This window comes from Caretta caretta, chromosome 2, assembly GCF_965140235.1.
Source record: "Caretta caretta isolate rCarCar2 chromosome 2, rCarCar1.hap1, whole genome shotgun sequence".
Taxonomy (NCBI): Eukaryota; Metazoa; Chordata; order Testudines; family Cheloniidae; genus Caretta; species Caretta caretta.
Genome location: NC_134207.1, coordinates 186160420 through 186188378, shown reverse-complemented (window position 1 = coordinate 186188378; position 27959 = coordinate 186160420). Strand labels below are relative to the sequence as shown.

General features: G+C 45.1%; 1 long non-coding RNA gene across 4 annotated transcripts in view; it reads left to right on the top strand.

The window, feature by feature from the left end:
* Positions 1–27959, top strand: part of LOC125631773 (uncharacterized) — a 40936-nt gene that overhangs the window by 8273 nt on the left and 4704 nt on the right. Inside the window, exons 4-5 of one of the 4 annotated variants that reach the window (XR_012667165.1) lie at positions 16541–16762; positions 27337–27510. The exons of 2 other annotated variants lie outside the window; for them this stretch is intronic. This is a non-coding gene — a long non-coding RNA (uncharacterized LOC125631773). The remainder of the gene's footprint in view (positions 1–16540; positions 16763–27336; positions 27511–27959) is intronic. One more of the 4 variants, XR_012667166.1, reaches the window with a different exon arrangement.

The following is a 27959-nucleotide window of genomic DNA, read 5'->3' as shown; positions in this document are numbered from 1 at the left end:
CCCCACATCAATTTCAGTCCGTAAGTCCAGATATCACCAAGAGCACTACACCAAGTTGTAACTCAACATATATGAGGAGGAGTACTCAATTTTGGTAGTTAGGGCTGCAACTCTTTATCCCAAACCATAATGTATCAGTACCTCAGTACTAATAGTTTTATCCCCTCAACCTCTTGACCCCTCTCAGCAGAATTACAGCCTTCCAGAAGGCACTTGTAAGCATTTACTCACTAGAGTAAACAAAGTAGTTTTCATTTCAAAATTTACACAAAAGATGGGCCAAACAGCTGTAAGCGTCGGCCTCTTGCAGGGTCTCAAGAGCCCGGATACACACCGGCTCTTGTCTTGAAAGCCAAGTGTACCACAGCTGAGGAAGTCTTGTAGGGGTGCTTAAGCAGCTAAGGCTTCATTGGCCTGAACACCTAGTGGGTCCAAATATGCCCTTCCCCAGTTGCTTTCAGGGGCTCTCTGCAGGGCTCCAGACTGTCTGCCTCTGTGACCGCCCTCTCCCAACTACCATGGAGCTCTTCCTCGCTGGTGATCCATCATCCCTTGGTCAGGAGGTCAGGGGCAGTTGCAGAATCTTGTCTGACATTAGCAGATTCACCTCATTAATTCATTATATAACTCAAACTCTTAATTCAGGGCAACAAGAGCAAGCACACACACCAGGAGCTCATTCACTATATCCTGTCAGGAGAATTTCTCATCTTGCTTTTCCCTCTATTATTCTCTTAGTTTCTTCTTTTGCTCACTCAGTCTTTATTTTTCACTTTCACTGCATTTACACTTTCCTGACTCTCCTTCTCAGGGAGGTCCTGCTGCTATCACTATACTTTAGATTTCTCACTCGCCAACTGCTCAGTTCCAGATGTCATCTATGAAACCTTCTGATACCAACATTAATTTTTTCCCAACCGTTAAAGGCATGTGGCTGACACAGCTTAGGGACCCTAGTGACTCCTTGTGCATCCCTAATGGTTGGTTACCTACATGATGTATGTAGCTATGAAACTGTGATGCCTTTTGTTTTCTGTGTATTGCTAATTTAAATGTATATCCATAGACACAGACTCCGTGGGTGCTCCGGGGCTGGAGTACCAAAAGGGAAAAATTAGTGGGTGCTCTGCACCCCCTGGCAGCCAAGCTCCCCTCACCTTCAACCCCACCCCCACCTCCTCCTCCCCTGAGCGTGCCGCATCCCCGCTCCTCCGCCTACCTCCCGCTCCCAGTGTTTCCTGCCCGGCCACTGCCAAACAGCTGTTTGGCAGCATTAGCAAGGTCTGGGAGGGTGGGGAAGGAGCGGGAACGTGGCACACTTGGGGAGGAGGCAGGGCCGGGGCAGGGATTTGGGGACAGGGTTGGAATGGGGGCGGGGCAGGGGCAGGAAGAGGCGGGGCCTCATGGAAAGGGTGGAGTGGAGGCAGTGCCTGGGGAAGAGGAGGCATTGAGCACCCACGGGAAAGAGAGGAAGTTGGCGCCTATGTGTATATCATCCCCGCTCTGAGAATAGTGAGCAGCAGCCGTTTTGTTTTTTAGAGCTCAGACCAGACTTTCAAACAAGACACACTGTGGTCTTTCTCCTGGAGACTTTACTTCTGTTCTCTCACATATTGTATTTCAATGTGGCCAATTCTTGTAATGTTACTGTAATGCTTATGATACCTGGTGTGTTTCTTAAATCCTTAGCTACTCAAATTATATGATTTTAAAGAAAGCTGAGATTCTCACAAAGAAAAAATAAGTTTCTAGCCCTTGTTGTGGAGAAAAGTTTGAAAACATGAACTCTAATGGTTCAAAAGGCAAATAAAAATAACCCATTAAAAAAAAAATCTAGAATTTGTAAACCCATCTCATGATTTTTGGGGGCCTGATGCATGATTTATGAATGCCTGGGATTGGCAATACTATTATTGTTTTCTTACTGCAAAAATAAACAGCATTCAGACAAAGAAATTGTTACTCACTCTAACTGTGCTTCTTCAAGATGTGATGCAGACACATACTCCACTTAGGTGTGCGTGCGCCCAGTGTGCCAGAGCCAGAGACTTTTGCTGAGCAATACCTACAGAGGGGTGGCACTTGCCATAGGCGCCGACTTCCCCTCTGCCCGGTGGGTGCTTGACTCACCCTGACCCCATTCCACCCCTTCCCCAAAGTCCCCATCCCACCCCTTCCCCAAAGTCCCCGCCCCTGCCCCGCCTCCTCCCCTGAGCGTGCCGCATCCCTGCTCTTCTCCCTCCCTCCCTGAAAATCCTAAGTGCCGCCACAGAGCTGTTTGGTGGCGTGGGTGGAAAGGGCTGGGAGGGAGGGGGAGGAGCAAGGACACAGTGCGTTCAGTGGGGGAGGAGGCGGCGAGCGGGGAGCTTGGCTGCCGGTGGGTGCGGGGCACCAGCTAATTTTCACCAGCTCCAGCCCCAGAGTACCCACAGAGTCAGCACTTATGGCACTTGCGCCTCATGGTCGTCTCTCTTCCCCTGACTATATGTGAGGCAGCACCATCCCGACCCCACTCAGTTCCTCTGCAACAAAAGCCCCTGAGAGGAGACTCTGATGCGGAGAGGACAGAGGATGTGTCATGGAATACACATTTGCATCACATCTCAAAGAGCTACAGTTACAGTAAGTAATGGTTTCTTCTTTGAGTCGATGCAGATGTGTAGTCCACTTAGCTGTGTAGTCAAGTGACTCGTGAGGATTCCCCAGTCTGGAGGCAGGGCTTGGAGTCTACTGCAATAGGGATCACAGGACCACCCTTCCAAGGTCTGTGTCCGCTCTGGAAGATGCGGTAATAGCATAATGGTCTGTAAATGTATGTATGGACGACCACATGGCTGCCCTGCATATGTCCAATATGGAAATGTCACCGAGGATGTCACTGTTGATGTTGCTTCTGCCCTCGTGGAGAGAGCCCGTATCCACCAAGGAGGCGTAGCCAAAGCTATCTCATACACAGCTTTGATACAGGATGTTATCCCTCTAGAGATGGTCTGTGCAGAGACCTCTTGGTCCCTTTATGCGGTCCGCATAAGACACGAACACAAGCTGTGGGTGTGATCACAGCATTGCCTTATCCTTGGAGAACTGAGTGTAAGGTGGCTCAGCCATTAGGGCCTGCAACTCTCATACTCTTCTTGCTGATATGATGGCTATCGGGAACATGATTTTCTGAGACAGGAGGGGCAGTGGGTAGGATGCCCTCTGTTAGAGCCCATCAGAGCTGCAAGAACTTTGTGTAGGTCCCAAAACAGAACCATGTTTTTGGACCGGAGGATGTAAGTGGAGAAGCCCTTTCAGAAATCTGATCACCATGGCATTGGAAAAAACTGACTTCCCTTGTATCAGGGGATGGAACACTGATATTGCTGCCAAATGCACCTTCAGTGAGCACAAGGCCTGATTTCTGAAGATGTTACAGGTACTCCAAGATGTCCTGGATGGAAGCATCTGTTGGTTGGGTCCCATGGGCCAATGACCACACCAAAAACCTCTTCCATTTTGCTAACTGGACCGTGCTAGTGGAGGACTTTCTACTGTTGAGTAGGACTTTTTGGACAGCCTCTGAGCACTGTTCTTCCTCTTCATTTAGCCATGCAGCAGCCATACTGTGAGGTGCAGGGAGCTGATTGCAGGATGGAGGGTGCAGCTGTGGTTCTGAGTGAGCAGATAGGGATGGAGAGGAAGCAATATGGGAGGCTGAATTGACAGAGGAAGGAGATCTGAGAACCAGCACTGTCTTCGCCATGCTGGAGCAATGAGGATGAGCTTGACCCAATCTGCTTTGAGCTTTAGGACGACCTCAGGAATGACTGGAGTAAGTGGAAAGGCATACAAAAGATTCAGACAACCAGCTGCAGTGAAAGGTATCTGAGAGGGAGCCCCAGCTGAGGCCCTCTTGAGAGCAGAATAGTCGATGTTTCCTGTTTTCCCTCGTCACAAACAGATTGATTGTGAGGCTGCCCCATGTTGCAAAGATGACCTGGAGAATACTGTCCTTTACTCGTGGCACAGGGAGAAAACCCTGCTGAGATGGTCCATAAGACTATTTTGAACCCCTGGAAAATGGATTGCTATTGGGATGATGTCTTCTTTGATGCAAAATTTCAACAGGTTGATCACCTTCAGGCAGAGTAACCTGGAATGCACCGCCTCTTGCTTGTTCACATAGTACATCATGGTAGTATTGTCAGTGAGTATGTGAACCAATGAGTGTCTGATGCGGTCCTGGAAGGCACAACATGCATTGTGGATGGCCCGAAGTTCCAGCATATTGATATGAAGTGAGGCTTCCTGTTCCAGCCACAAGCCCTGCACCCTCCATGAGTCCAGATGCGCCCGCTAACCCAGAAGGGAAATATCAGTAACCACTGACTTAGTCAGAGAGGGCAGAGTGAAGGGGACTCCTTGGCACACATTGCATGGGGACTCCCACCAGCACAAGGAATTTAGGACTGGTTGAGGAAGGTGAATCAATCTGTCCAGGTAATGCAGGGCAGAGGAGTAAACCATCCTGAGCCACATCTCAAGAAGGCGCACGCGCAACCTGGTGAACTTGACCTCTTGTGTGCAAGTGGACATGTGGCTCCGCAGGCTCAGACACAAACGGACTGAGAGGGGGATCTTGTGCAAGTGCACTGAGTGCACACTGGTTAACCGGGGACTGGCTCTGCAGCTAGAATGGGGGGATGGAGTAGAAAGTTTAAGCTTAGTATGTAAATAGTCATAATTTAGAAGTGACTGAGTGTTCCAATGAAAACTGGATCTGATTTAACCAAATTACAAAATTTAGGAAATCATATACTGTGCACATGTAGCACATTTTGTGTGCATTTCCTCATAAGATCTCAGTCCTACAATCTAACTCTTATACCGAGACAGAGTCCCACTAAATTTGTGACACAGGAGGGGTCTGAACTAAATCATATTGCACGATTGGAGTCTAAACTCAAAGTACTCAGTGAGGCTAAGAACAGGAACAAAGGGGTCGAGGGAGGGTTCTATGTACTTTATAAGGTGCGCAGGAGGGAACTCCACTCTTGGATACATCTTTAGAACTCTGCAGCACCTACAATTCACAGGAGAGGAGCTCTCTCTTCCAGACCTCCTGTGGCCCAGGAATCAGGGTGTTCTGGTGATGACAGTTCAGCAGTACCAGACCAGAATTTATTCACATTATGAAAAAAAATGTGTAAGAACGAAATTCCTTTATATGTTTATATTTGCCCCACATCTCATTTCTTAAAAAAAAAAATAAATAAATTCCACATGGAAAAACACAGGGATTGGTCCTGGGCCCAGTTCTGTTCAACATCTTCATAAATGATTTAGGTAATAGTATAGAGAGTACACTTATAAAGTTTGCGGACGATACCAAGCTGGGAGGGGTTGCAAGTACTTTGGAGGATAGGAACAAAATTCAAAATGATCTGGACAAACTGGAGAAATGGTCTGAAGTGAACAGAATGACATTGAGTATGGACAAATGGAAAGTACTCCACTTAATCCATTGCACACATACAAAATGGGAAATGACTGCCTGGGAAGGAGTACTGCAGAAAGGGATCTGGGGGTTATAGTGGATCAGAAGTTAAATATGAGTCAACAGTGTAACACCACTGCAAAAAAAGCGAACATCATTCTGGGATGTATTAGCAAGAGTGTTATAAGCAAGGCACGAGAAGTAATTCTTCCGCTCTACTCCATGCTGATTAGGCCTCAACTGGAGTAGTGTGTCCAATTCTGGGCACCACATTTAAGGAGAGATGTGGACAAACTGGAGAAAATCCAGAGGAGAGCAACAAAAATGATTAAAGGTCTAGAAAACATGACCTATGAGGAAAGATTGAAAAAAACTGGGTTTGTTTAGTCTGGAGAAGAGAAGATTGAGGGGGTGACATAGTAACAGTTTTCAAGTACATAAAAGGTTGTTACAAGGAGGAGGGTGAAAACATTTTCTTGTTAACCTCTGAGAATAGGACAAGAAGCAATGGGCTTAAATTACAGTAAAGGAAGTTTAGGTTGGACATTAGGAAAAACTTCCCGTCAGTTTGGTTAAGCACTGGAATAAATTGCCTAGGGAGGTTGTGGACTCTCTGTCATTAGAGGGTTTTAAGAACAGGTTAGACAAACAGGAATGGTTTAGTTATTACTTAGTCCTGCCTTGAGTGCAGGGGACTGGACTAGATGATCTGCTGAGGTCCCTTCCAGTCCTATGCTTCTATGATTAAGAGAGCATTGAGGTTGCACAATTAAGCATGGAGTTGGGAAATTGCACACTCAAGCTGAACTCTGCCTCCTTATGCATAGCCATTACAATTCTGTCTTTAATTACATGATCACATACTATTTCTCAAACATACTTTTTTCCCCTACAACTTTAGATGTAACGTGTATGCCAGTGAATCAGTAAAAAATATTTAGGAACAGCACACAGCAAACACTACCTACATCACTTATTACATAAAACACATACTAGGAGAACACGGGTCTTTGTCCCACTCTAATGGTTTGCCTATATAAGAGGTTTATGAGCTTTCCACTACAGGACTTAGTCCTTTAGCTTAAGTGCCAGAGGGTCATGCTTTTTATTGTGAAGGTGCAGGATTCATACCCTGCTCCCCACCAAACTGAGGTCAGTAATATACAGATTAAGGGTAACAATCAAGAGTAATAGTGAAAAATTGCTAGTATACATAGGCCATCTGAGTTTACATCTAAAGGTACGTCTACACTTACAGCAGCATGTAGAGTACAGACCTGCACGCTCAGCTAGCCTGGGTATAAATAGCAGCTTTGATAGTGAGGCATGGCTTAGGCAAGTGAAGTAGAGTGTCCTACATGCCTGAACTCTAGAGTATACACACTACATGGCTCTCTACACAGCCAAGCAGGGCCCCCCAAGTCTAACTGCTATTTTTAGCAGTGTAGTATCCTGCTGCCTCCCCACTGCCGGAGCCTTTCACTGCCACGTGTAGCTATGTAGCACAGTGAGCACGGATGCAGCTTTTCCTTGCAGTGTGACAGGTAGCTACACAAACCCTACATACCGCTGCCATCTAGTCAAGGTCTGATAGCTGTATAATTAACTACTTCAGCTCATCAGTTGCCCTAAGGAAAGCTGTGCTCTGCTCCTGCATGAAAAGAAAATGTAGAGAGTATCTGGTTGTTGCCTAAAGGCCTGATCCTATTGCCACTGGTTTCAGGATCAGACCACTGATTATTAACATAAGAGAGATGACTATTTATATAAAAAGTAGTAATAATTTAAGATATACTGATAAAGTAGATAGCATAAGTATACAACACCATCACCACCCACCCGCACAGAGTTTAGTAATATAACAGATTGCTACATATGTATCCCTAAGGTCAAAGAAAAGATTTTATGAAATATAATTGAGAAATAATGTGGATCATGTAGTTACAGACTTTCATAATGCATTCTCACATGGGAGCAGCCTGAACTTCCAATCGAATCTGTGTAGCTGCACCGCTGCTTCCTCAGGGAACCCTGTTGACTTCCAGTTCCAGGACTGGGGCCCAACAATTCAGCAGGGGCCTGCCAGTGCAGAGCAACTTGCAGGACTGTAACCTAAATTTGAGCAGGCTGCCTTGACTTTTTCATTTCCTGACTATTTTGAGGACTTAACGCTGCAGCTTAGGCCCTGTTTCTGAAAAGATCTATGCATGTGCTTTCTTTAACACATGTGAGTAGCCCTTCTGTACAGGACCTCACCCATTACATTGTATGTTTATTAATATAGTACAGGAAAACTCTTATTAGCCAAATTCCTATTACCTGAATTTCAGATCCCCTGAAATTTTTGTATTGAAATGAATTTTGATTATATAAAATCCCACTGAATGATTCTGGTGATTCTGTAACAGACCATCTGAATTCCACTTTTTTGTTATCAGGATCCAAATATGGGTTTCTTTTTTACATTTCTAATCATGTAAATTTATAAACACATTTCTAATCGAAACATCTTATTCAATAGTCCAAAAAGGATAAATGTAAAATTGTTGTGATATAAAATAGCATTTTACATGGTCTGAGAATTTTCAGAAACATATTTTAAGATATGTATATAATATAAACCTTTAGTAAAGGAACACTATATTCAACACCACTGTAAATTAAAGTTTATTCCGAATAAAAGTAAACCAAGTTATAAATTGTGATTCAAATACAATAGGCAAGACTATCCTGAGACACTGTACTTATCTGAGTTCTTCTAAAAGCTTTTACTCCTTTTATTAGAAATATTAATTTTTAGTTTTAAACAGCTTGAATACCAGAAAATATTTAATTTCTGAACAGGTAAAGCAAATTCATAGCCTGTGGAAGGATTCTGATGAAACTGGCTATATATTGCATCAGAATTTCACTATGTACAATTTCCACTGGCATGTGTTGAACTTTACATTATACCCTCCCACACATACTTTTGCTGCAGATCAATTGAATTTCAATAAATAATATGCACTTCCACAGTACACATGAAATCTCAGTGTTTTTATGAATTTATAGGGTTATTCCATATACATAAAAACCCACACACTTCATATAAACTGGATATGGAATTAGCCCATATTGTATGTTTCAATTGTTGTAAATTAAATTTTACGATTAGTTATATATATACACACACACGTATAAATATTTATAAATATATTTAGTGGCAAAATATCGATATTCCTGTTACTAGCATATGTATTGTGGTATGGTTTGCAAAAACAATGAAGTTCTAGTAATGAAAGACTCCACTACAAAGACTGCTATTAAATCTTTTCTGGTAAATGGAATAAAGCCACCTGATTTCTTATATGAATTACTGGATTTGGAGGGTTCTTTTAGTATATATTTCACTTTCTTCTATACATGTACTTTTTTGGAAAAAAACCCCTCATTTTTTAAAAATGAAGAACCCCTGTCCATTGTTTCCTTACCACAGAGAGTTGCTGTTACTGGTGGGATACTGGTGATGATGATAGTGTTCAGGCTGGTTGTGCCAGAAAAGCATTTTAGGATGAGATGATGCACTGTGCTCTACTAAGAGATGGTCACTGCTGTGATGAGGAAGAAGAAAAGCAAAGTCAGAAATAAATTCAGATTAAAGCTGTTGGCTGATTTCCTCTTACACTGTTAAATTCAGCTGTTGCTAGTGAGTTTGCCAGGGGTCACTGTCTCTGGGGCAGGAAGGCAGGCAGCAGTAGTGCGACAGCCGTTTCTCCCTCTACCCCCCCCCCCCCCCCCCCCCCGCTCTCCACCTGTTTGTTTTGCTCTCAGCTGCCACGTTTTATTACTAGCTATGCTGTCATCAGGTGCAGCCCAGACGTCAGCAGCATCCAGCTACTGATCTCCTCCCCTCTATTCCTCACTCTCAGTGCTTCCCTGTGCAAAGTTGCTGCCACTTCACTACGGATGAGGATAAAGGAAAAATGAAAGTAGCTTTTGATCTCTCCCCAACAAGGCATGGGAAGCTGCAGACCCCAGTGTTATAGCTGCAGCTCTCCCTTTGTGCAGTCCATTAAAAATACTTGATCAACATAAGCAACAAAAGTATTGCTGAAATGAGAGAAATGGGAAGCCTTAGGCATCTGTCTGAGGCAGATAGAATGCACCGAATATTTGCCTAGGATCTGCCTTCTCTATAGTGTTTGATACTTTATCCCTTGTATCTATTCACTGTCTACATGTTTCAATGGCAGGCTACTACATAGTGTAACACGATTTTACCATCTCTTTCCTCTCCCCTAGGGTTAAGCATATTTTTTTTTAATCAAAAGTTATTATTTCTGATTATTTAACAAAATAGTTCCTATTTGGAACATGAAAAGTCTCTTGTTTCAATCTCTTTATGCATTGATTTTAGTGGTTCTTCCTCTCTTTGGATCTACATTGCTAGTCTCTACCTCTAATGCCTTTTTCTTATTCCTCTTTTTCACAAATATAGTTTAGAACTCCTGTATTAGACGCAAAATATTCTAGCCAAAGGTGTAGACAGCCAAGCACCACGATGAGGCTTGGCAGAATTCAATTTTTAGTTTTAATAAGTTTGACCAATATATATGATGCTTATTTTTAACCTTTTTATTTTTATCGATTTAAATGTTCAAATTTGCACAAAATTATGGAAATTAAGCATTTCATCTTCTTCCCTCCTTCACAGTTACAGGAAATTATGGGGGGAGGTCCGACAATTATTTAATGACAGTAGATGTTGAGAGTAAAAAAGCTAAAGCTTTATAAGCCATCAAAAACACAAATTGTCAACATCACATGTCAAAATATACAAAGAAACCAACCTTAAATCAAAATCTAATAAGCTCTCAAGCAGCATTTTTCTTTTATTTCTTATGTATACATTTCAATTATTACTGATGGAATTATTTTTTCATCAGTTTGTGTGTGTCCGGTGAATTCAAAATTTATCGGCATTTACCAATAAAAATCTAATCCTTCCCAAGCCTAACCATGATGTACAGTTTTAACTGCCCGCAGATATTAATTGAGCCCTGTATTAATACCAGGCTAGATCTATCTGCACCACTGTGTAAGACCTTGATTCTGACTTCAACAGAAGTCAGAGGTGCTCATCAGCACCTCATATAATCATGTCATAGGCAAGCATTTATGCACATGCCAACTTTAACCATGTGGTAAAACAACATACTTCAATGAGACTGCTAATGTGCTGGCACTTAAATGTTTGGTTGCATCAGGGCCTCTGTGGTTACATGATATGTAGCAGTGTGCATGTATATTACAAGTGGGGGGGGGGGGGGCAATGAGCCAGTGTAGGTAAAAATTTCAAATACTATGAGCCCAACTCCCATTCAAGTCAATAAAGGAATAGATGCTTCAGACTATTATTTACGTATATTACAATTCAGTGAACCATTATATGTTTAGTCTTTTTAAAATACACATGAAAACCTAAAGAGTACCATTGATACATAATATGATGGTCTAAAATTAGAGGAGTATTGTCTAGAGATTATAGTATGAAACCTGGGACTCAGAATATTTAGTTTCCAATTCCCAGCCTGTGTAATCCTTTGTAAAATGGGAATAATTCTTCTTTAGCTCACAGGGGTGTTGAGAGTATTGATTCATTGTTCATAGTGTATTAAGATCCTCAGAGGAAAGGTACTATAAAAACTGCAAAGTAAAATGCTATTGTGGTACAACAGAACACTGAGTAATAGCATATGGAACAGTCTAGCTGATCAGTGGTTACTATTTCAATACTTTCTTCTAATTAAAATTCCTCTGTTTTGACTCATTGTTATAGCAAAATAGCATAACAATATATCAGCACTTATCGCCAACAAAATGTTAGTTACTTTGTATTGGGATAAACTATTCTGCCTCCAACTTTAATTTATTTACTCCTCTTTGGAGTACTGCAGTATGGAAAACTGCACACACTTCCTATTGCTCGACTAACCTCTAAACATAAAGGAAAGCTGCTATTTTTTTTAACAACTTTCATTCTTGCCTGTCCTGATGTTTGGAGACAAATATGAATGAACATACAGTAAGTTCTTAGCTTTGTCCTGTTTACTGTTTGAGGACTTTTCTTGTTTTATAGCACTTCTTGGGAAGGCTATAAACCACATACATTTCTTCAAAGGAGCACTGTATACATCAACAACAAAGCATTGTTTATTTAAAACACCTTTAACTATAAAGCTTATGTTTTGTAAACAAAGATTCAGATCCAAGATGTGAGAATGTTTTGTGAATAGGTGGACATGTAGTTCTGTACGTGCTTCAGTGACAGTGTATGAAAGTTTTAATGGCTGGATTTTTCCCCAGGAGTTTGACTCAAATGTGGTGCTGTCTACGTATGTGTAAGGCTAAGATTTTGTCACAGTTATTTTTAGTAAAAGTTAGGGACAGGTCAGAGGCAACAAACAAAAATTCACAGAAAAATATTCACCTATCCCGGACTTTTACTAAAAATACCCTGGGTGGGAGTGATGGGGGACAAACAGTGCCGCCGGGGTTTGCAGCTGCTCCTGTGGCAGGGGCTGACAGCAGCTTTTCCAGCCCCAGGAGCACTCATCCAACCTCAGCTGCTGCTCCTGCTGGCCGTGGACTGCTGTTCTGGCAGCCCTGACGCTGGCCGCCAGTCAGCTGTTCAGTCAGCTGCTGCTCCAGCAGCCCCCAGGGCTGACAGTTGCTCCAGCCCTGCCCCAGAAGAAGTCATGGAGATCCTGGAAAGTCATGGAATCCGTGACCACTTTGACAGAACTGTAGCCGTACCTATGTGTCATACTGAGTCTGTGGAATCCATTTGTATGTGGAACCAGTAGACTGATCAAAGTCTTCAGCTGATTATTAGATTGCTCTTTTTTATGAAACTACAGTTAGAACATAAGAACAGCCATACTGGGTCAGACCAATGGTCCATCTAGCCCAGTATCTTGTCTTCCAACAGTGGCCAGCACCAGATCCTTCAGAGGGAATGAAAACAACAGGGCAATTTTGAGTGATCCAGCTTCTGGCAGTTGGAGGTTTGGACACTAAATACTCACTGAGATTTAAAACTGAATATTTATAACAATTACTATATTCACACCACATTGAAGAGCTTAGGAAATGATGTAAATTTCCATCATTAAACCAGTCAAGGGCAGTTTATAATCCATCTAGCTGTGGCTGGATGATGCAGACATTTTGAAGCTTATTTTTACAATTTACTTAATTGTAATTTAAGCAACTTTTACTGCAATGGAAAGCTGTTGGGCTGACAGTTCTAGAAACTTCAGTTCTATTTAAACACAGAACTGGTATGCACGGGCAGCAGCAGTGTGGCACAGTTCTTCAACTGTAATGTGGGGTGGACCAGGCCTGGAGGTGAGGAAGTAGTTCTATTTCTGTCTGTCCCCATTCAGTCTTTGGGCTTTTTCTTGAAATTGTCCGAAACTACTGCCAATTTTGATGGCAGTTTTGGGATGGAGATACCTATCAGTTAGGCACTGGTTTGAGACTATGGTCACATATGCTACTGAATAACCATCAGGTAATCATGATATTAGGCATTAGCCTAGACTGGATTTGAATTGGGAATACACAGAAGTAAATGGGATTGTAGCTTATTCCTAGTGGCCTGAAACATCCAGTTCCTCAATTAATGTATTTCTGGATATGTGAATGATGTAGTCCTTTCTCAGTAACTGAAATGTCTCTACCACATAACATTTTGCTAATGTAGTTAGATGGTACTCTGTTCTTCACTACTGAAAAATGCAGAAAGTCCATCTGGAAGATGAGGAGTACTTGTGGCACCTTAGAGACTAACCAATTTATTTGAGCATGAGCTTTCGTGAGCTACAGCTCACTTCATCAGATGTTTACCGTGGAAACTGCAGCAGACTTTATATACACACAGAGAATATGAAACAATACCTCCTCCCACCCCACTGTCCTGCTGGTAATAGCTTTTAGATAAGCTATTACCAGCAGGACAGTGGGGTGGGAGGAGGTATTGTTTCATATTCTCTGTGTGTATATAAAGTCTGCTGCAGTTTCCACGGTATACATCTGATGAAGTGAGCTGTAGCTCACGAAAGCTCATGCTCAAATAAATTGGTTAGTCTCTAAGGTGCCACAAGTACTCCTTTTCTTTTTGCGAATACAGACTAACACGGCTGTTCCTCTGAAACCTGTCATCTGGAAGATGTATGTCTTTATAAACAGAGCTCCCATTTCTCTTTTCATATGGAGGATTCTGAATCTTTAGCCATAAGGGTTCAAAGTTCAAGAAAGCTTTAAAACATTTCTCTTTTGTGAACATATAAGTCGGGACAAACTCAGAAGTAATATTTTTAAAGGGGTGATTTCCATTAGCGCAGAGGTTCTCAAATTGGGGGGTTCAACGTATATTTGGGGGGGGGAAAGGGGTGTGAGATGCATTAGGAAAAAAATAACTTACTGTGCACATTCAGAACTGGGCGGCTGAAGAGCAGCGGCTTGTGGCAGGACGCTCACCTCTGAAGGCAGCCACAGGTGGCAACTTTTGGCAGCACTTGTGGGTGCTCACCCCCCGACCCCCACCTGCCCCACTGGATCCCTCCCCAAATCCCTGCCTCCTCCCCCAAGCACACCGCATTTCCCCTCCTCCCCCCTCCCTCCCAGGCTTGCCACATGAAACAACTATTTCATGGTGCAAGTGCTGGGAGGGAGGGGGGAGGAGCAGGACCCAGTGGCATGCTCAGGGAAGGAGGCAGCGGAGTGGAGCGGAGGCAGAGGTGAGCTGGGGCATGGGGGAAGCTGCCGGTGGCTGCAGAGCACCCACTAATTTTTCCCCATGAGTGCTCCAGGCCCGGAGCACCCACTACTCTCCACTCTGCCTTCAGTGCTGGGCAGTCAGAGAGCAGCGGCTGCCGGCCAGGCACTAGGGGCATAAAGAATTACAGATACAAAGAAAGGGGCCGCGATCAAATATATTTGAGAACCACTGCATTAGTGAACCAAAGATTCACCCACTGACATAGCTTGCATAAAACCTACTAATAAGCTTCTGCCAGGTCCACTAAGAATAGAAGCTTTCTTGGATGGACTGCAGCTTTGTTAGAGTGAGGAACAAATGCTTTGGCTTGTCTCTGTTCATCATGTGTAATCATGTTTCCCCCTTAATTTTTTACAAGAGAATTTTGAGACATACAGGATTTCTCTGAAGAATTAACTGTTGTCTAGGGTGAAAGCCAGAGCTGGTGCCCAACCATTGAATTAGCTGCCTTGGCTCTTGCTGCCAGCCTCCTGAAATCCACAGATCAACCAGCCACTAATACAGTGCTGAGGGACATCTGATTTACTACAAACTTGAATTCATCATGGTTCTGGAGGTCAATGCTTTTTAGGTAATTGCATCACAACATTATGGCCTACGCAAAGCATGTGACAGCCAGGGAGACTCTAAGGGCTGCTGAAGAAGATTCAGATATCTCGTGTAAGAGTGGCTTCTTCTCCAAGTGCTTGTCCATATGTATTCCACGCACCACATGTGCTTGAGATCAGTCATTTGGCCAGCAGTGTCTGTTGGGGGTGCACACATGCACACAGTGTCCTCATGCTCCTATACTGCGGGCACAATGGCCAAAGTGGCCCAACCGCCAATCAGTCTCTTCTCACTGCCTGTGGCAGCAAGATGGGGCTCCTCAGGGTCTGCATCTTCTCACATTCCTATTTGTTCTTACCTGTAAATAACTGTGAATATATTGAGCCATAACTGCCCAATGGCAGATGTTTTTTTCTCACTACTTTTGGAAGTTTTTACTTCCTTATTTTATTTTGTTTGTTTTCTGATGGAGTTTTCTGGTACTGGGATTTATTAATGCCCCACCTTATGTCTCCTGGATTTAAGTATTGATACACGCCTATGAGGTGGCAATTCCAGTAAATGAGAGGCACACTAAATGCCTCTTTTGTTTAGAGGAAGCATGTGTCCCTCCAATTCTTAATTCTCCAAAGTACTCAGAAAGGTCAGAAAAAATGCTGGCAGGGTCATGATAGCTCCTGCCTGGTTGAGCCCCTCGTGGTACCTGGAGTTGATGATCTTATCAAGTTGTCCACTGAACCCATTACTCCTTCCGCCAGACTTAACATCTAATGGCCATGGGAATATCTTGCATTCTCCCTCCATCTCATGGCCTGGTTACTGGATGGATGTCAGACAGAGAGATTGTATTAAGGTGATGTCCAAAACATTCCACTGCAAAGTAGAAAAGATTCAAACTAGACAAGTCTATGTTGCCAATTGGATAAAATTTGGGATCTGGTGTGGTCAGTATCAACTACCATGGGATGACTCTCAAAATCTTGCTGTCTTGGACTATTTATGGTCACTAAAAAGCTCTGGACTATCAGTTAGCTCTAAGAGAGTGCACCTAGCAGCCATTTCGGCATATCATCCTCTCCTGCTGAAAGCTACAGATCTTTTGGCAGGCCGCCCTATACTGTATTTCACAGGGTTGAATTATTACTCAGACTCTATCCCAAGTTCTTACGTCAGGTAGTTATGGACTGTCATTTAAATCAAAATGATTGCTCTACCGATATTCTTCCCTAACCTGCACTCTCACCCAGGGGAGGTTAGACGGCATGCTTCGGATGTTCATAGGGCTCTGTGGATCAAATCCTTTAGCTCTTCACTTAAACTATTTGTAACACTTGTGGACAAAATGAAGGGTCAGATGACATTAGCCCAGGGGTCACCCAAATGGGTTTTGGGATGCATTAAAATCTGCTAAAAATTAGCTTGTTTAGATTCCCAGATCAGTTTAGGGCTTACTCCAGTAGGTCCCAGGCATTTTCTGTGGCTTCCTTGACAAGCATACCTATCAGACATCCGCAAGGCACGTACTTGCAGTTCAATACACACTTTTACTAAAACACTGCTCCTGGGTAGAATCATTGAGGCCTGATGCTTCTTTTGCCAGAACTGTGCCACGATCTAAGTGGACTCCAAGCACCCCAACCCACCCTCCTTTCCATCACCATCCTTTCCATCACCCTCCTTTCCAGGATTCTGCAAGAATGGAGAATTTACAGACAAGCATGAAATGAAGAGAAAAAAGTTACTTCACTTACAGTAACTGGAGTTCTTTTAAGATGTGTTGTCTATGTATCCTACAACCTGCTCTCCTTCCCTGCTACTTTGGAGTCCTATAATTCCAGATTCTGCAATAGTGAAGGAACTGAGTGGCAATTGGGCCACTCAGTCCTTTATGTCAGATCCTGCTCCAGGTAACTCAATTATCCATTTAATAACCTAGCATAGGAAACTGGCTTTTATTGGATTTGAGGATTCAGAGGGAGTTTGGGATTTACCCCTGATATGTCCTACCAGTTAGTGAGGATGGTCCTACTTTCTGAGTCTTAATCACTGAAGATGACTGACAGACTCCCCTCTGGGTGGGAGTGTGTGTCAGCTGGGGGAAGCAGAAGCTACAATGAGCCATCTGAGCACCTTCCCATGGCACAGCAAGTGCTCATGGGCTGGGAGCAGTTATGACACAACTCCATTTCTTTGGCTCCTGAAAGGTCTCTTTGCAACTGGAGCATCTTTTGACTTTTGGCTTGCTCTGTTTCTGTTGCTGAGAGGAGCATGGGGCAGGGGGTGAACAGAGAGGTGTTCAGCCAGGAAACTTACTCAGAGCGAGGGTGAGAGAGAAGAGGAGAGGTTCTGCTTGTTTTAAGTAAGATTTGCAATGGATAAGGCAAGAGCTCCGAACCATTGCTGTTTGTATTGCTGGAGGCTCATGGACAAGTCTGGACTGCCTGCAGTATTTTCAGGAAAAAAGGTGCAGCTCAAAAAGTCTGATAGACAGATCATGACCAAGAGAGGAGGTTTCCAGCAAGAAGTGAGGCAAAATTCCTGTTTGTAGGCAAAACATTTCCAGAACTTAGATGGAATTGGCAGTGACATTAATTACAGATTACACAAGTACCATGATTCACTTACAGAGGTGAATGTTTAGGTTCTATGTTACACTGTTACTTGTAGGTGGATCTCTGTTTATTATCAGCAACAATTTAATAAGAAATCTATACAGATCCTTGATAATAGCGTTAATTGAAATTACGTGTTGAGAGAATTTGGGAAAGTAGTTGTCATGTAGACATACCCTTAGACTGCAACAAGCCACCAAGCGATTGCTCTGTGTCAAGGAAGGGCTGAATATTGCATGGAGGAGGATAGGGGCAGGTGAAGGGGAAAAACACAGAATGATGAGATAGAAGAGAACTCTATCCCCATTTCTCCTGCCCTCCCTTCTTCCATTTAATGATATTTTAAGGAAACAATGGAGAAAATTCCTACAGTAGTAACTAATAAAAAAATAATAATAAGCTATTTTCAAAACAGAATACTCACTGAAATCATTTGCAGCAATACTGTTTCCAAAGAAAATTAGAAAGTGCAAAATTAACAATGCCAAATACAAAACATAAATGAGTACAACACAGCCTGTAAATGCAGAAGTGAAAATTTAAGTACATAGAAACAATATTTGTACCTTGACTTAATTTATATTGAAAAAAAGATATGAAAAAATACATTATGAACTATACAAATGTGAAATAGCTACGTAACATCTATATTTTGCTTTTTACAATACCAACTTAGAATGATAGTTTAGTTTAGTTTCTGACTTGGACAGAAGTACATTTTTGCACCATAAAAGTACTTAGTTCTCAAGCAGAATTATAAGACAATGAATAGTGCATATAAAATGTCAACTTTTGGTTCTTTCAAGATGTGGGGTCTATTTCCCCCAAGTAGGAATGTTAGGTACCTATCAAAAGGATAATAAACTTAATGAGATTCATTAGGGTCTGAATAAAATGTTTAAAAAAATTCAAGTTTAACAATTAAACTCCATATAACAGTTGATAACATTTTCCCCCTCTCTCTCTCATGGTAGTATAGGGTATATAGTGTTTTATGGAACCTCCTTTAAGGGAACAATTAGGATTGGTGGGTTCAAAAAGGTTTCACTTAATGGTTTCAGGTATGGTTACATTTGTTATTTGAGGGATGAAGAAACTAAGGGCTTGTCTATATAGGAAAGTTATAACCTGCTGTAAGAGTGAATTTTTTCAGTTTTGCTAAAACCCTTCCCAGGTGGCATAGGCTCAATTGGAAAAGCCCCTCTTATACTGGAATAAAGGTCCACTTATACCAGAATAAGTGTTCACAGGGGGCATTATACAAGCATAACTATATCAGTTTAAATTCACACCTTAGGTTATACTAGTTTAATTTTCCTGTGTAGACAAGCCCTAAGTCCCCAGCCATGTATCAGGATCTACCACCACAGAACCCTAACTTCAGTAGGACTTCATGCATGTACAGGGGTCCATGCTTGTGGATCCCAATACAAGACTGAGAGCTAAGAAAATAAATTTGTGACCCTAATTATGCTATATCCATTTAGGAAATGAACAATTTAAAAAAACGGTTACCTACCTTTCGTAATTGTTCTTTGAGATTTGTTGCTCATGTCCATTCCATTCTAGGTATGTTAATCTTTAGCGGCACAGAGAGAAAGTATTGGACACTGTGTTCTAAACACTTGTGTAATTTCCATCAAGTATAAAGTTTCTGCAGATGTTAGTGTGTTTAGAAACCTTTGTATCTGTGTATGAACTGAGCCTGTTTCAGAGAAGTGGCAATGGAATAAATAAAGGCTATGTAGAGCGTTCTGGGGAATATCCTGGAGGGAAAAAAATAAAATACATGCCTCTTTTGGTACAAATTGGCACATCCTACAGAGAAAAAATTTGCTTCTCAAACATATCTTTATCTGGCAAGGGATTAGAAAGTTCCCATGCACTCCATCTCCTTCATTTTGAACACTGCTTTGTAAATAAGCACGATGTAGAATTGATTATTTTATGTTCTTATGTATCCAGTTATTCTTCGAGTGCTTGCTCATGTCAATTCCATTCTAGGTGTGCGCACACGCACGTGCACGGCCATCAAGAGTTTTGCCCTAGCGGTACCTGTAGGGCCGGCTGTAGCGCCCTCCAGAGTGCTGCACTCATGCAACGGTATATCAGGCACTGCCGGCCCTACACTCTCTCAGTTCCTTTTTGCTGACAGCTCCAACAGAGGGGCAGGAGGGCGGGGAACTATGTTGACTTACTGAATAGTCGCGTTCTATTGATGTAGAAGGCCAGCGCCCATCTGATGTCCAGCATATAGAACCTGAGCTCCTCATCTGATGCGTGAGGCTTCAGACACAGAACTGGTAAGTAAATGTCCAGGCCTGTGTGGAACTGGGAAACAACCTTGGGCAGAAAAGCCAGATGCGGGCGCAGCTGGACCTTGTCCCTATGGAAGACAATATAGAGCTTCAGGTGAATGCCCTGATCTTGGACACCTGCTGTGCTGATGTTACAGTGACCAAGAAGAACACATTCCAGGAAAGGAGCAGGAGGGAGCAGGAAGCTAGGGATTCAAAAGGAGGGACGATGAGCTTTGAGAACACCAGATTCAGGTCCCACGCGGGAACCAGGTCTCGGACATGCGGGTATAGGTGCTATAGACCTTTCAGGAATCATGCCATCATGGGATGGGCAAAGACAGACCGGCCCTGGAGGATAAAATGCAGAAATGGCCGCCAGGTGCACCTTGACCGAAGACAGCGACAAGCCCTGGAGCTTTAGATGCAGCAAATAGTCCAGGATGTCGGGCAATGTCCTCAGGACGAACCTTGTTGAAGGTCCAACATGCAAAGCGTTTCCACTTGGCCACATAGGTAGCCCTGGTGGAAGGCTTCCTGCTGCCCAGCAGGACCTGTTGGACCACCGTGGAGCACTCTTGCTTGTCCGTGCTTAGCCGTGGAGCAGCCATGCTGTTAGGTGCAGTGATGCCAGGTTCAGGTGCAGCAGATTGCTGTGGTTCTGGGACAGCAGATCAGGATGGAGAGGGTAACTGCAGTGGGTTGGCCACGGAAAGACTCAGCAGCATGCTGAACCAGTGCTGGTAAGGCCACGCTGGGGCAATGAGAATGACCCTCGCTGTGTCTTGCTTCACCTTTAGCAGGACTCTGTGGATAAGTGGCACTGGCAGAAAGGCATACATCAGCGCTTCCAACCATGGGAGCGGGAAGGCATCCGACAGGGAACCCTTGTCCTTGCCGTATAAGAAGCAGAACATGTGGCACTTCCTTGTTTTCTGCCATCGGAAGATCAGGTTGGCCATCTCTGGATGGAGTGACCACTCGTGATGAGAGAAGAAAGTCCTGCTGAGGTGATCTGCCAGGACGTTCCTGGTTCCAGGTAAGTAAGTGGCATGAGGTGGATGGCATTCTGCACACAAAGGTCCCAGAGGCTGAGTGCCCCTTGACACAGGGCCAAGGATCAGGCGCTGCCCTGTCTGTTGATGTAATATATTGTGACCGTGTTATCTGTGAGGACCTGCACCACCTTGCCTTTCAGGTGGGGCAAAAACGCCTGACAGGCCAGGTGCACTGCCTTGAGCTCCCTGACGTTCATATGAAGAGCTAGATCATGCTCCATCCAGCAACCTTGGATGCTGAGCTCACCCAGGTGGCCTCCCCAGCCCAGATTGGACATGTCCGAGACCAGGGTGAGTGATGGAGATGGGGGACACAAAAGGAACTCCCCACAGCACTGACTTGGGGTCTAGCCACCAGTTCAAGGACAAGAGGACGAGGTCAGCACCGTAACCGCTCAGTCTAGGGGGTGCCCACTGGGAAAGTAGACCGTTGCTAGCCACGTTTGCAGGGGTCGCAGATCATAGAATCACAGAATATCAGGGTTGGAAGGGACCTCAAGAGGTCATCTAGTCCAAGCCCCTGCTCAGAGCAGGACCAATCCCAAACTAACTCATCCCAGCCAGGGCTTTGCCAAGCCTGACCTTAAAAACCTCTAAGGAAGGAGATTCCACCACCTCCCTAGGTAACCCATTCCAGTGCTTCACCAGCCTCCTAGTGAAAAAGTTTTTCCTAATATCCAACCTAAACCTCCCCCACTGCAACTTGAGACCATTACTCCTTGTTCTATCATCTGCTACCACTGAGAACAGTCTAGAGCCATCCTCTTTGGAACCTCCTTTCAGGTAGTTGAAAGCAACTATCAAATCCCTCCTCATTCTTCTCTTCTGCAGACTAGATAATCCTAGTTCCCTCAGCCTCTCAAGTCATATGCTCCAGCCCACTAATCATTTTTGTTGCCCTCCGCTGGACTCTTTCCAATTTTTCCACATCCTTCTTGCAGTGTGGAGCCCAAAACTGGACACAGTACTCCAGATGAGGCCTCACCAATGACGAATAAAGGGGAATGATCACGTCCCTCGATCTGCTGGCAGTGCTCCTACTTATACAGCCCCAAATGCTGTTAGCCTTCTTGGCAACAAGGGCACACTGTGGACTCATATCCAGCTTCTCGTCCACTGTAACCCCTAGATCCTTTTCTGCAGAACTGCAGCAGACCCATTCGGTCCCTAGTCTGTAGCGGTGCACGGGGTTCTTCCATCCTAAGTGCAGGACTCTGCACTTGTCCTTGTTGAACCTCATCAGATTTCTTTTGGCCCAATCCTCTAATTTGTCTAGGTCCTTCTGTATCCTATCCCTACCCTCCAGCGTATCTACCACTCCTCCCAGTTTAGTGTCATCTGCAAACTTGCTGAGGGTGCAATCCACGCCATCCTCCAGATCATTAATGAAGATATTGAACAAAACTGGTCCCAGGACCAACCCTTGGGGCACTCCGCTTGATACTGGCTGCCAACTAGACATGGAGCCATTGATCACTACCCGTTGAGCCCGATGATCTAGCCATCTTTCTAGCTAGCTTTCTATCCACCTTATAGTCCATTCATCCAGCCCATACTACTATAACTTGCTGGCAAGAATACTGTGGGAGAACATATCAAAAGCTTTGCTAAAGTCAAGGAATAACAAGTCCACTGCTTTCTCCTCATCCACAGAGCCAGTTATCTCATCATAGAAGGCAATTAGGTTAGTCAGGCATGACTTGGTCTTGGTGAATCCATGCTGACTGTTCCTGATCACTTTCCTCAACTTGAAGTGCTTCAAAATTGATTCCTTGAGGACCTGCTCCATTATTTTTCCAGGGTCTGAGGTGAGGCTGACTGGCCTGTAGTTTCCCGGATCCTCCTTCTTCCCTTTTTTAAACATGGGCACTATATTAGCCTTTTCCCGGTCATCTGGGACCTCCCCGATCGCCATGAGTTTTCAAAGATAATGGCCAATGGCTCTGCAATCACATCCGCCAAGTCCTTTAGCACCCTCAGATGCAGTGCATCCAGCTCCATGGACTTGTGCTCATCCAGCTTTTCTAAACAGTCCTGAACCATTTGATGAAGCCGGGCGTGCCTGACCATGTACGTTCACACTGCCATGTGGCCCATCAGCCATAGGCAAGTGTGGGCTACAGTGATCGGATGTCTCCTCACGTGGGCAATGAGATACACCATGGCCTGAAAGCATGCTTCCGGAAGATAGGCCCTGGCTCATGTGGAATCGAGAACCACTTCGATAAACTCTATGCGCTGGACCGGCGTTAACATGGATTTTTCCGTGCTTATCAACAGGCCCAGGTCATTGCAAAGGGAGCGTACCATATCGAGGTTTCTCTGCACCTGTACCGGAGACCTGCCCTTGATGAGCCAGGTCTCCGGTATCTTTCCCCAAGGTACAGAAAGATCTGGACCCCCCCCGGCGTCTGAGGTAAGCCGTTACAGGCGCCATGGGGGCCGAGGCCAAAGGGTAGTGCCATGAACTGGAAGTGGCGCCCTGTCACGAAGAAACGCAAGAACCATCTGTGTCCTGGAAATATGGAAACATGGAAGTAAGCGTCCTTTAAGTCGAGAGTGACGTACAAGTCCCCTGGATCCAGGGAAGGGATAATAGAGCCAGGAGATCATGTGGAACTTCAACTTCTTGGGAGATTTGTTGAGGCCACGCAAGTCCAGGATGGGTCTGAGGCCCCACTTGGTCTTTGGGATTAGGAAGTATTGGGAGTAGAATCCTCTTCCATGTCCTAAGGAACTGGCTTCACAACCCCCAACTGCAGGAGCCTGTCGACCTCCTGAACCAGGAGTTGCTTGTGAGAAGGGTCCCTGAAGAGGGACAGGGAAGCAGGGGAGCAGAAAGGTGGGGTATCCACAAACCGTAGGGTATAGCCCCAAGCTACTGTGTCCAGGACCCAGGGGTCTGAGGTAACCCACAACCAGGCCAAGCAGTAGAGAGAAAGGCAGTTGAGGAAAGGATGGGAAGGATCTGGCCAGCTGACTGGGGCTCTCAAGCACACCCTCAAAACAATCTCTTTTGGCCCCCTGGGTGCTTAGCGGGTCCAGGCTGGGTTGGCAAGCAAGAGAAGGAAGGGCAGTGACTGCTAAACGTGGTGTCCCTTCTCCTTGCAGATACCTGATGTGCTTGCCAAGGCCTTGATGGTGGTGGAAGCCAGAATGGCTTTTTGGCAGACTGCAGAGTATGCATGCCCAATGAGCAAAACATAGCTCTAGTGTCCTTCAACCTGTGTAGCCTGGCATCCGTTTGATTGGAGAAGAGCCCAACTCTGTCAAAGGCAAGGTCCTGAATTGAGGCCTTCACCTCCTGGTAAAGGCCCGCTGCTTGGAGCCAGGAGCTTCGTCGCATAACCACTGCCAATGTGACCGCCCTCATTGCTGAGTCCCAAGCCATTTGCAGGGAACATATGGCTGCCGAGGTCCCTTCCTCTACCAGGTGTGACAAAGTTCTTCCTCTGCCTTGGTGGGTCCTGTGCTTATTGGCGGATTTGCTTGCCTCAGAGGTTCGCGGCAGCCCTCAGTTTGGCCACTTTCATGGCTCAAAACTGCTGTTCACTCACTTAGCCTCATCGCTGGCCAGCATGGGGAAAAGGAAGAACAATCCCCGCAGTCTCTGCTGTGGACCTAGTGGATCGGGGAACAGGCCAGAGATCTTCCCCTCTGGTGGAACCCACAGTCCAGTTCAACTCCTCCGGTATCAAATAGGGAGTCGGACGGATGGGGGGAACCCGGGCCCGCCCTCTACTCCGGGTTCCAGCCCAGGGCCCTGTGGATTGCAGCTGTCTACAGTGGCTCCTGTAACAGCTGCGTGACAGCTACAGCTCCTGGCCTCCTCCCAACACCTTCTTTATTCTCACCACAGGACCTTCCTCCTGATGTCTGATAATGCTTGTACGTCTCAGTCTTCCAGTAGTATGCCTTCTCACTCTCAGCTTCTTGCACCTCTTGCTCTCAGCTCCTCACATGCACACCACAAACTGAAGTGAGCTCCTTTTTAAAACCCAGGTGCCCTGATTATCCTGCCTGTCTTAATTGATTCTTACAGCTTCTTGATTGGCTGCAGGTGCTCTAATCAGCCTGTCTGCCTTAATTTTTTCCAGAAAATTCCTGATTGTTCTGGCTCCTTCCCTGCTACCTTACCCAGGGAAAAGGGACCTACTTAACCTGGGGCTAATATATCTGCCTTCTATCACTCTCCTGTAGCCATCTGGCCTGACCCTGTCACACAGGGTACCACACTTCTGAGCCTGACCCTGAGGGAGGGAGTCCTGGAACTTCTGGAGGCTGTCCCAGAGGTTAAAATTGTATTGGCCCAGCAGGGCCTGATGATTCGCCACCCAGAATCGTAAGCTGGCTGTTGAATACATTTTTCTGCCAAATAAATTAAGTTTCTCGGCTTCTTTGTACTTGGGGGTAGAGGCGGTGGGGACCTGCTTATCCTTCTTGTTGGCTGCCAACGCAACCAGCGAGCCCGAGGGAGTGTGGGTATACAAGTACTCAAAACCTTTGGCTGGCACACCGGAACGCCCCATGCGCCTCAATACAGCCACGGTGTTGGCCACTGGCCTTGCTGCCACTGCGGTACTGTGGATGGCAGAATAATTTCTGGTGCCCAGTCCGATCACAGAGACCAGAGCGATGGGCTGAACTGGGCCTCTGCCTAAGAGGAACCACTCTCCAGTGACCAGGGAGGAGCCATCAACGCCTGGGTCTGCTTACTGGTTGTGGCTAGTGGTGAGCGCTGACCAGGTGTGATCAGTGGCTATTCTGGGGAGAACGGTCCCGGTGCCAGGGACATCGGCATCAGTGGGAACGGTGCTGCGGAGACCGGTAACATGAGGGGCAAGTTGTTCCATGGTGTTGGCGATCGAGACCAACCTCTAGATGTGGATCCGTGAGAAGGCGAACGGTGCCCATCATAATATGGGGAGCATCAACTTCGCACTGGGGAATAACATCTCGGCGTCCGGGGTGGGAGAGTTTGGGCGACTGGAGGCACGGTTGCAACCTGCCACAGGATTGCTTGTCCAGCGACCTACAGCGCTCCCCCACCCCTAGAGGGGTCTTAACAGCTGGCTTGCCTTCTCAGGGCGCCTTAGCTTGGTCCTGTGGCAACGGAGACATCACAGGAGATGGTGGAGACCTGTGCTCCTGCGCCTGGGCTTGCGAGGACGATGGTGCAGGCTGGATGGTGGGTCCCATACTGCTCACCAGAATCAGTGACAGACCTTTAAGAGTGCTAAGAGCCCCAGCCAGGGAGGCATACTCTGGAGAAGGTTGGTGGACAGGCCCAATCCCTCTACTGGATGACCCCAGGGTCCTTCTTGCCTGGTGCTGGCAAGTACTTCTTCGCCTTCTTCTTCAGCACTGGTGCTGGCACCAAGAGGTGCGGGTGCCGTGGTGCACTGCACACGGAGGCCAAAGTACTCGGTGCAGCCTGCATAGAGGGCTCGGAAGCTAGGAGGAGAGCAGATTTCACCAGGAGATCCCTGAGGCAAATGTCCCTCTTCTTCGGGATGAGACACCGAAAGTTCTTACAGATCTGGCAACGCTCCTTGATTTGTGATTCCCCCAAGCACTTAAAGCAGCTATTTTTGGGGGTCACTCACAGGCATAGGCCTGCCACAGACTGAGCAGGGCTTAAATTCGGGAGCTTGGGGCAAAGTGCCCGCTGGGACCTTAACTATCAGCTAACTATGCACTTAACAACTACTTAACACTAACTACAATCGAACAAAGGCCTGAAGTCCAATGGGAGAAACCGCTAGCTCTTGACAAGCAAGAGAGGTGCTCTGACTGACACCATGGACTGTAAGAAGGAACTGAGAGGGCGTGGGCTGGCAGCACCTGGATACCGCGGCATGAGCACAGCACTGTAGAGGGCACTACAGTCGGCCCTATGGGTCATGCTGAGGCAAGCTGACGGCCGCGCATGTGGGCGGGCGCACACCTAGAATGGAATCAACATGAGCAAGCACTCGAAGAATAACTGGATACATAAGAACATAAAACAATCAACTGTACATAGTGCTTATTTACAAAGCAATGTTCAAAATGAAGCAGATGGAGTACGTAGGAACTTTCCAAGTCTCTGATGGAGTTCAGTTGCCTTTCTAATCCCTTGCCAGTGAGGACTCATTCTTAGATGATAAGGGTACATTTGATAAGCAAATTTTTTGTCTGTAGAACATGCCAATTTGCACCAAAAGTGTCACGTATTTTACTTTTTTCCCCTCCAGAAGGATATTCCCCAGAACTCTCTACATTCCCTTTATTTATTCCATTGCCACTTCCCTGAAACAGGCTCAGTTCAAACACAGATACAAAGGTTTCTAAACACACTAAGATCTGCAGAAACTTTATACTTGATGGAAATTACACAAGTGTTTAATACTTTATCTCTGTGCCTCTAAACATTAGCACATTTAGCATACTATACCTTTTATAATATTTTCTCAAAGAATTTGAAGAGCAACTAGCAAAAGACACAAAAACTAACTGGAAATTTTTTTTAAAGTACAACAGAAGAAGGAAGTCTGCCAAACCATCAGTGGAGCCGCTGGACAATTGAGGTGCTAAAGGAGCACTCAAGGAAGACAAGGCCTTGCAGAGATGCTAAATGAATTCTTTGCATCAGTCTTCACTGCAGAGGATGTGAGGGAGATTCCCACACCTGAGCCATTCTTTTTAGGTGACAAATCTGAGAACTGTCCCAGATTAAGGTGTTGATAGAGGAGTTTTTGGAACAAATTGATAAATTAAACAGTAATAAGTCACCAGGAAGTGATGGTATTCACCCAAACATTCTGAAAGAGCTCAAATCTGCAATTGTAGAACTACTAACTATGGTATGTAGCCTATTGCTTAAATCAGCCTCTGTACCAGATGACTGGAGAATAGCTAATATAACACTCATGTTTAAAAAAGGCTCCAGAGGTGAACCTGGCAATTACAGACTAGTAAGCCTAACTTCAGTACCAAGCAAACTGGCTGAAACTATAGTAAAGAACAGAATTATCAGACACACAGATGAACACGATGTCGGTGAAGAGTCAACACAGCTTTTGTTAAGGGAAATCATGCATCACTAATCTATTAGAATTCTTTGAGGATGTCAACAAACGTGGACAAAGGTGATCC